Source organism: Mycetomoellerius zeteki, unplaced genomic scaffold (assembly GCF_001594055.1).
Source record: "Mycetomoellerius zeteki isolate Tzet28-1 unplaced genomic scaffold, Tzet1.0 scaffold481, whole genome shotgun sequence".
In the NCBI taxonomy this organism is placed as follows: Eukaryota; Metazoa; Arthropoda; class Insecta; order Hymenoptera; family Formicidae; genus Mycetomoellerius; species Mycetomoellerius zeteki.
The window spans coordinates 245,759-257,100 of record NW_017257481.1 but is presented as its reverse complement, the minus strand read 5'-3'; positions in this window follow the sequence as shown (position 1 = coordinate 257,100).

Below are 11,342 nucleotides of genomic sequence, written 5' to 3'. Positions count from 1 at the left end.
CCCCCCCCCCTCCCCCAATTGACATTTGCAGATTTATCGCGCCGCTCGACATTTTTGCGATGCCAATCGAGCATTGAGATGGCCGCGAAACATTCATAGCGTTTTTTGTGCACTTTAAAGCCGTTGTACAAAAATCGGCGTTTAGATATAACGTTTAATAAAAATATAGAAACGAATTAAACAGCGATATATTCAATACATTTTATTGTGCTATTTGATAAAATACACATTGGGCATTTTATCAATTGAAATATCTTACTTTTACATTTAGATTAGAATAATGTACAACAGCTTTAATGTGCACTGAGTGCACACTAGGTCTGCCAATGAAAAACGCTATCAGTCTCTCGACAAATATGGAACGGGAAGTATGGTTTCTGGATCTTTGCACAAGAACAATCGATTTTGTTCGGATTTATATCTTTTTTCTTTATGAAAACGATTCGCATTACGATATCATAACTTTAAGATAAAAAAAAACATTTTGTAAATAGAAAATGGAAAAATCTTGATTGAATTTTTTATGTTCTGAAATATTAACTGCTGCAAATATGTTTTTTATTGGACTATTTTTGATGACTTTTTATCTGTTTTACTAAACTTTACTTAAACTTTCTATTAAAAATTTTGCACTTAAGTATTGTGTATACGTAGCATTTTATAATTGAATTTTTTTTCAAGTAATCATGCTCAATATTTATATTTCTTATAGATGCATGAATAAATACTACTTTTTGCAAGTCTGCAAACATATAATTTTAAGATGATTAAAATCCTTTTTTACTCTCTCAATTGGGAAATGACTACAAATGTGAGCGTTTCCAGGGTCTAAAGTTCATAGGTTCTTGCAACTAATTATAAAATAGCTCCCTTCTAACCGTAGAACTCTAATACTCCGATACGTTAAACACGTTATACCTCGAAGGTTGATTACTAGGAATCACTTGAGAAATTTAACAGATTGGATCAGGTAAATGTATCGAGTTGCAATACATCTAATTCAATGTCGGTAGGCTTCCTCTTTACAAGGATACACTAATACTTTCGTATAATGCATCGCCTCTTTTTTGTCATAATTAATTCTGAATTCAAAACCAAAGTTCACATATTTTCGCTGCAAATCTTGTCGGTTATAAATTCATGATCTTTTAAATGTATAACGAATTAATTAACATAATTTTACAAAAAAAAAATTTTCAACTAGCTACACGCTCATTTCTTAGTACCTAGCTTATTTGCAATGATTTTTTGCAACAAAACAGGTTACGTAAAAAGATTTCAAAGTGCGTCGCAAGAATATTCTTAAAATTATAAATTATGCAATCAGAACTGTGTTCACGATCAAAATATTGTGCGTTGCAAATTCTTAAATGTGCAAATATATGTACATGAGATGGATTTATAATGCTTTGGGAAAATCCCACAATAATAAAAACTTGGTAACATGAATACATACTAATACTATTAGCTTTGATTAGACATTCTAATAATAAATGATTTATGATAAAAATAATTTAGTTTTCTATACGATGTACCTATATTTTGTTCACGATATAAAATTAAAAATTAAAAATAGATCAAAAGATAATTCAAGAATCGATTAATTATATATAAGTTCTGAAATATTTAGCACCTTAAGGGGATGCTGGAGTGACCAAATTATTACATTACAGTCGTATAAAAATCTTCGAATTGACTGAACGGAATAAAAAATCTTTTTACAGAATTAAAGTAGACGCAAAATTAGGAGGTGGTGCAGTGGACCTTGTACTAAAATCGAAAAAAAAATTAAATTTTTTAACATTCTTTCGATTTTAGTATAAAATCCACTGCACCACCTTCTAAAATTTTGCGTCTACTTTAATCCTGTAAAAGATTTTTTTTTATTCCGTTCAATCAATTCAAAGATTTTTATATAACTGTAATGTAATAATTTGGTCATTCCATCTTAATGATATATTTATTAAAATTTAACATAAAATTAACAATAATGAAATACCATAAATGAATAATCAAATAAAAAAATAGAATAAATTATTATAATTAATAGATTATTTTAAATTTTACTGAAAGGCATTACAATTTTTCGATTATGAAGAGCTCTTAAGAGACGATTTCGCGGCCACGGAATGTCAATCGGCAAATCTGTTCCGATCTGTTCGATGAAACGGAGACTAGGTCGAGTGGCAAGTCATGATGTTACGAAGTGTCTCGAGAAATTGGACGCGCGGCTCCTCGAAGGGCATTTCGCAATGCGATTGCCGGGAAGATTGGCACGGGATATTAGAAGCCGATGGAAAACCAGTCACTCAAAGGTTATTTTCTACGATTTTATCGCAACCGGCGGGCACCTACTTTCGAGTCGCAGCAAAGAAAAGCGTTATGTTTGCTTCTCTGATCTCGAACGAAGCTTAAGCGACATTACATTGCGAGGATCCACGATGTTACGCGTTATGGCTATATTATAGTACCAATTAAACCGCCGATTAATTGATCGCGACGCGCTTTACGACCGAGATAATTTGTCAAGTTAAAATTAAAACGATCATAAAATGATAGTAACTTTATTTACAGTGTGTTGTTACGCGTGAATCTTTGCATGAAAGTCAACGTTCTCGCGATGGAAATCTGACGATTGGGACGACGATAAGGCAATCAAAATAAATCGTGGATGAGAGCTATTATTCAATGACAAAGATAAACGGTATATATCAGGCTAATCATTCATCGTTTGAATATTATGCTACTCGCGATACGCGCTACGTAGATATGAGCGCTCCGGATACGATTGTATGCGCGATTAACGATCAGCAAAAAAGACAAGTAAGTATCTACTCACGTAACCGTTCGAGACTGATCCGCGACATTTGATCCCGCACGATTGGCGTGCTAGAAAATCGACTTCGATACACATTTTGAACCTTCTCCCCTTGCTGCGATCGGCGATGCCGATAATGCGTCTCGATGATCGCACGCGTATGCGTGTGCACGTCAGGAACGGTTTGTGCCACTGACAGGCTGGTCCGTTTCTAGGACAGCCAGTTTTTCACGTGATTTTCGCACCGTGCTCAACGTGCGCCGCCACGGCCCGGTCTAACCTTCTTTCTTGCACGATGCGATTGCGATTGGTGATATGCAGCCGATGAGGCGAGAACGACAAAGATCGATGATTTTTCTCCTCGCGGTTTTCACCGTCTTTGGCTCATTCCTCTTAACGAATGTTCACAGTTACCCTTTGAATCTCCGCCATTTACGTAATTCAAGGTTTTTGCCAGAATGACGAAATCGCGGAAATATGCACGCCGTTATGCATTCGACCGCGACCTCCGACAGCTTCAACAGATACACGCTCTGATTTAGTCAAGCTGATTCGATCAGTGCGCGTTTGATACTGATTTTTTCAAGAAATCGAGAATTGGTTCTAAATCCCATTCTACAGATAAGAATTGACCAGTCACAGCCGGATATTTTCTTCATATTCGGCTGTGATTGATATATCGTTACAATTACAACCATACTTATAACTACGCTTATGCAATTGTAGAATAGTGCTTAAAATAATGCGACCGTAATGCACTTATACAAAATCTGAGAGCCAGTGTTCATTAAATCAGCACGATTTTAACAATATTTGTTATAAACCTCGTCAATTATTCAACATAAATATCTTGCTCGACTTCTAAACCTTTTATTCTATACATTTTATATTTGAATTGTATTCCTTGGAGCCTTTGCTATTAAATTGTTATAAAAAATTCTATATTTAGACTATATTTTTATTCGTGATTCAAATAACTGCGCTATAAAATATAATATATACGTATATATGCATTTTGCATATACACTATTTAAACATAGAAAATCGGATAACAGTTTAGGACAGACATTTATTTGTAGACTGGACTCTTATGCCGTTTCCATCAATATAGATTAATTGTAATTTTGGTTCAACTTATTTCTGTCTTATTCCTAGAGTTAGAAGAACATAAGTAAGTTGAGTCAAGAGTAAATCTACATTGATAAAAACAAGAATGAAAATTACAAATGATGATCTAAATTATTATTTAATTTGTTATCTAAGTAAATTAATATTGAACAACAATGTGTGTGTGTGTGTGTTTATTTTTTATAACATATTGATTTAAATTACAAAATTAATAATTTATTTACTTTAAATTATTTCAATCTTTCATATCTGAGATTATTTTAATCCTAACTGTTCTAAACTATTACACTTCGCTTTTAATATTTAGTTTATCTTACATTTGTACATCGTGCATTATTATATTACGTTCTTCATTATAATTTTTCTTATAGAGATTAAATAAAGTTAATTTTATTCCGTTTATTTATATCTTTTACATTTTGGTCAGACTGACACAATTTTTGTTCGTCTGATGATAGCGATGGTTGGGTTTCAATCAGACAGTGGGAGTAGCTAAAGAGAATACGATAAAAGTGAAATTAAAATTACGTATGCGCTTGGGATATACTGATTGTTATTAAAATGTATTTTTTTTGTGGATAACATCGTAAATAATAAAGAATGGCGTGTGCTAGACTCTGCGAAGTCCATTCCTAAACTCCTTGAGGAGAATTTCTCACGTTTTCAAATTAGCATAATGATAATCTTCTGAATATGACGTAGTTTCAAAAAGCGTTTTATTTATAACTCACACTCGTCGACATATTCGCTTCGAAGTAAGCGTATTCATTGATTATCTCCACGAGATGTATGTAGTTTAAAAAATCGATTTCTTGCAACATTAATAGTTTCGAATCGATTATCAGTATCGACTATTAAAATGCACATGCATGCATGATAAATTACATTGCAGAGTATTCATTCCTAAGAGTTCAAAAGCACGCAAAAAGCGTATAACTGTTTAATACTTTTGCAGTTCAATTGTTATAAATTAATATTTGTTTGTATTTAAAATTTCTCGAATATGTTTCTTTTCTGTAACACGATATACTATACGTGACTAGTAAAATTAATGCGATTTGCAATACTTTCCATTTAATGCGCGTACTGATGTGAAATAAATTAAATTTTATATATTTAATTTAAATATTATTTATAAATGTTAATCTGAAAAAAAAAAAACAAATACAGTTTCTAAAGACAGTCGTGATCTGTTTTTCACGTTGCATAAATTACAAAAATTTTTTCGACATCAATAAAAACAAGGAGACATACCGTACAAATTCGCGAGCAAAGATAAGCGTATCAGCTTATAAGCGCAAAGATTACTCCAATTAGAGTCTCGTAAACTCGAGCAAGCGACAGATGACCGATAACTGCATGCTACCTCTCGCCTTATCAGTGTCGAAAGACGAGACTAAAGGGGAGACGACTCTATACCACCGATGCAGTTTCGGTGCGCTTCGTCGCCGTCGACGCCGATCAACGTGCAGTCGATAGCGTGTATACGCGTCGACACGTGCATACGCGCGCTCGTTTATGTGCGCATGTATGCACACGCGCGTGCACACGGGCACCAGGAGCACGGGTATTTGGCACAAGGCCGACATTAGCATCTCTACCGGTATACCCCCTACCATTCCGCCGCGTCGTCGTCACGGCACAACTCTATCCGCAGAAACCTGTATTCCGGTTATCTCACTCTCGCGGGAACCGAGAGAGAGACTAGCGGCGTCCGTCGCCATCGTGAGAAGGCGAAGGACCTCCTACTACCGCCCGAGGAGCATAGAAACCGTTTGGAAATAGGCACGGCCACGGCGATTTGACGTCTCTTTTTTTCCTTTCTTCTCTACGTTCTCACCGGAGAACGCATTTCCTTCGTTTTGCAGGGAGACTTGCAGCCCGGCTGTTTGGCTCCGACAGACGTCGAATCTTTATTGAGCCCCTTATTGCTTTAATTGAGCGCATTTCTCTTTTGGGGTTTTTTTTTGCAAGTTTTCCCCTAATTTGCTAATTTTGAATTTAAGTCCCATCCTAAACACTGTTCGTTTTTTTTGTTATTTCGGAATTTGTTTTTCTGCTGTGCAAGTTATAGGCTGATCCTCGGTACTGCAATTTGCTGATTCATCGGATCAAAAAAAAGAAACTTAAACGCATCTTGCCCTTGTCGAGGAATTCGTTCGATCGAGAATTTGTACAAGTTTTTCCAGAAACAAAACTCTGTAATTTCGATGCGTTTAACTTTTGTTACCGATACGGAAAGGTGTACACAATTCCCTCGAAATCAGAAAAGCCGTGACAATTGTTTTTCTCGAGTAAACATTTCAAAATGATATCCTTTTCAGATAAGAAGAAAAGCTTTTTATCTTGATGTATTAATTGCTCGATAATTAAAAAGATATCAAGCTATATCGCTCTGTCAAATTATGTTCACGCACAATATTCTTACTCCGTATTTCTTCAAAGCTACCGATAAGATATTTCTTAAAAAATTGTTGACATTCCTCGTTATTAACTCTCATACGATGAAAGCCGGCCAATCGGTGAAGTGCATCTGATAAAAAACGTTTACAATTTCATCTCACAACATTTCTTAGTGGGACACACACACGCACACACATATGCACGTACTAATCAAGAACATACTTGTAACTATAAATTATCATGTAGAATTTTTCCTTTAAAATTGGTTAAAACCACAAATTTGCTCCGCTTAGTTTCCCCCAATTAAAAAATTTCTAACAATTTCGTATTTTTAGAATTCGCTTTTAAAATACACAAAAGTTTCATATGTATTTATGGCGAAAAATTTCGAAAAATCTCTATGTATGTACGTGTTTGATAAAGCTTCTAAAAAATTATTTGGAAAAATATACCTCGAAATCGCGCATAGATGAAATCGGGCGAATAGATTGAAATTTGTTCCCGCGGTGCATATAAACACAGTGGCGGAGAAAAAAAAGAAAAAAAAGATTAATTATGCAATTATACGCATGACACCGTAAAGTAGGTCTATACCAACGAGTTTCGCCATCGGAGCTCGCTAATACGCGAACAGAATTTCGAAACGGCTGTTTCACAGCGTGAGACCGTTTCCAGTCTACGCGATCGGTGAGCAGCCAATAAGATCGAAAAGTTCGAGTATCGCTGTTGCGGATTGTTCGCTGGCTTGCTACTGGACTATCACTGAATCACGGAAACGCACGTGTCGACGATCACTGTGATCACGATTGCGTGCGGTAGGAAGTTTCGCTCGAGGATTTCCAGGTCGTCATGGAATCGACACTCCGGCGCGATCGGATCGAGATTTCTCTGTTTTTCTTTTTCTCTTTCTCCTATCTCTATCTATCGTCATCTCTACCTTCTCCTCTCTCTCTCTCTCTCCCGCTCATCTTGGCCGTACATCGAGGATTCCGCACGTCCGATAAGTAATGGGGCATCGAATGACACCTTAACCTGGATGACCGGTATATACACGTTGAAAGGATACGAATGCGCGACTCGTTCGCCGGATTAGCTGGTAGATGCGAATTGGCGAGATTCTAGTTCGCGTTTCACCCTCGGTGAAACAGTGACGACCGGATGTTTAATGAGTAAAGCCTGATTGCTCGTCTCTTCCATCTGTTTTTATTTTTTTAATCAAACAAATTAGTTTCAAAATATAATTTCACATGTTAAGGAACGAAATCAACTATCAAATACAACATATAATATAAATGTATAAATATAAATATGTAAATAGAGAAAGAAAGTGATATTTACAAATAAGACGAAATATTTGATAAACTTGTAATCTGTTTTGATGTGTTAATTATAAAATGTAATAACTTGATATTTATTTTGTGTGTGAAAGATTTTGTGCGAAACATATCAAGTTAATTTTTTCGAATCTGATTCATGCGGTCTCTATAAATTTTTGCGAGGAAAATAAACTAATAGGATCGTTTTATGTAATTTGAAGGTAACTGGCAGTTTGCTGGATTTTTGGTTGATAGTAAAAAGAATATCGTATTTTTTGCGATTTAAATAAAATTATCTCCCTCTCATATTACGTGTAATTTTCACTTTATATCCAAAAATGGGGTATATAATGTAATTTAGAATAATAATTGAATTTTCATATAATGCTAGCATGGAATAATCCGATAAGTGTAGAATGGAATAAAAATCTCGATAAATCAATATGTCTAAAGTTATATTCCACGCTTTGCGAGGCAGATAAAAACCATACATTGTGAGAATTTTTTATTTCGAAATCGAGGCGTTAAATATCGCGGAATTTGATCGCGCGTAAAAATGTTATCGGTAATAAGAAGCAAACAATGCGACCATAATAATGTATGGTATTACGAAATACATTTATTTACGTCGTTAAATATGTTTTTCATTAAAATTCGAGGGAATGGGTGATTTTTAGCCAATTAGAGCCGCGCAAAATGTCCCATGTTTCGCGTGTAAAACATATTATATTCCATAAATTTTAATATCATATAATATCAATGAATATTGTCTGGCCGTAAATTTTAACGGGCAACTCATACAACGCCCCGCGTTTCTCGTTACGCTCTCGGAGTGAATTGATTGTAATTATTACGCGAGGCAGCGAATGCAAAACATTGCTTTGTTTCGTATCCTCTATCTACTTACTTTCCTGGCTTCCACTATTCATATTTTCCTCTATTATATTAGGCAACGTCCGAGATCGGATTTGGTTTATTAGTATTACGACTAAACAATGCAAAGTTTACCAAATAAAGTTCGCAGGCATTTATCAGAAAGCTCTACATAATGCTAAGCTTTTCAAGCATATTATTTTACATTATTTTACATAGTATTCTCCTCGTTAAAACAAATCTTAAGAATAAAGATAAATTACTATTATGTCAAATGTCTCCGTTTTTAATTGACGAGAGAGAGAGAGAGAGAGAGAGAGAATTAAATAAATTATAAAATATCTGTTAAATTAGTTAAATTATAAAATATCTGTTAAATTATAAATATTAGTATTATCAATTTTATTAAAATTGGACAAATTCTTTTTCAGTATTGATTATAAGAAATTTGATAAAAATAAATTTTTTTTATACTACACATTGTTTAACGCAGTGTGTACAATACAGGAATCGCATTACTAACTATATGAACGAAATTGCGATTATTAAAAACATATATGAAATATTTTTAAAGATAAATGTACGATATATAGAGGGAGAGAAAAAAATATAGGTACGTGAGAATATAAAAAGTATTCCGCATGGGGACGATGTTAATATTAATAAAATGCACGATATCTCGTCGATCGGGCGTGGCAAGGTGAATCTAGAAAATTTTTAACAACCATGCAAGCGACTGCAAGGAACGCGCGACACGTAACGAAACGGATACGTCGCTGCAAAACGAGCATAATATCGGTCTCCGTTATCGTCGGATGCACTTTGGGCTCGCAATTCGGTGCCCCCCTCCGTGCTTGCTACAAAGAGTTCGTTTACCCCGTTTATACGTGCGCGCGAAGCCGGCCGCTATCGGTCGATTCAAGCACGACATTCGACGAATGTCGAGAAACGAAAGCGACGAGATAAGCTGAATTTAAGGCGCGATCCGGAACCTCCTCGAACGAACAAATACAATTGTGTCTAGACGCTTGTTGCAGATGAATGCAGTGGTTTTACGTTATCAACAAGGGAAGAATCATGTTGATCATGAATAAGATCTTACTTTCTACACACAAAAAAAACATTTTGCTGAAGGATCTAAAAATTTAGTTAGATACAGATTTGAAAATTATTTTGTTAAACTATTAAAATAATTATGTAGGACGCTCAAGCATAATAGATAATGGCTGCAACAAGTTTTGATATTCTAGTAATTTTTAGATACTTTAGCAAAACTATTCTTTCCGTGTAAATTCCCATACAGCACAGATTCAAGAGACATTCTGAAGACATCTGTATATCCTCTGAACATCCTGAGAACGTTTCTAGGATGTCTCTCGAATAAAATGTGCTGTATTGGTCATCAATTATTATTATTGTGCACGTACGAAAGATATTTATAATTCTTACACGTATATAATTTTCGTAAGAATAGTCCTGTAATTAAAAATTCAGTTAAGACTTTATTTTTAAAGACAGAAAGATTCCTATCAGAAAATATGCACATGATATAAACATAGCTGGTATATTTCGATCGCATGTTGTGTATATGTAGGTATAATTTCGGAAGAACGGATGTTTCATCCGCACTTGCGTCACACACGTGTGGCAAGTAACTCCAAGAAGAAGAATATATGATTCATGCCGAAAATGTTATCACGATTTTACTATCGCACGTTGAGCACCGTGTCGGCGCGATAACCTTCGATCGATTGCAACGGATTTCGTAACGTCTATCGCAATCCATCGGCTTTCGGATATATCGCGATATTTTTCTCGAGTCGCTTCCAGTTTTTCGTATCGGTTTTGCACCACGACTTGAACGACTTATCATCATAAATTCATCCATTGAATATACCGCTAAGAATCGAGGATCTATTTTTGATACAAGACTAAAACCGGAATCAGACTACGTATTAAAAATTAAGATTAAAAATTGACATTTGACCATGAGGACAAAGAAATTTTCTTTTGTTTTGATTGGTCAAATTTCAATCTTTCAATCTTCAATCTCAATCTTCAATGCGTAAAGTCTCATACTGGCAACGGTCGAGATTAAAACGTTCGTAAAACGAGCATGAAATGACAAAGTGGAGAAGGAAGAGACGAATGTGTAGAATGCAGTTGACGCCGAGCTGTACATAGAAACTAGTTTCTCGTTTTCAACTATTTATGCACGCGCGTGCGGACAGGAAAATACCGAGATAAGCGCAGATATACGCTGTAATCGAATCTCTCGGCAATGAATTATTATAATAACAATATTAATTTGGAAAATGAGCAGGTTTCTTAAAGTGTCAAAAATATTTAGATATACTGAGAGAAAAAAATAGTTGCAATTAGGGGAGAGTTGCCGAATGCGTACCACTTAATCTATTTTTTATTATATTTTCTATTTGGTACTGTTTTGTATGCAATTGAATATTAGAAATTGTAGCTCGAGGACGCGTATTATTACATGTTTAACTTTCCATCAATAACAAATTAATTTGTTATAAGTCTTTTTGTAACATGCTGCAATCGGTCGCCTAAATCGTACCTATAGGTATTTGTTAACGTATTTCCTTTGAAAGTAGTGAATTTATGAATGAAAACAATTAAAAGTATAAGATTAATAAAAGAAATTTCATTAACTAATACCTAATAATTAATTAATACTTAATTTTAATAATTTATTGAAGAAAATGAAATATTTTATAATTATTAAATAACAATAATGAAAAAACAAATGACACCAAAATAAAATTGGCTTAAATATATTTTTG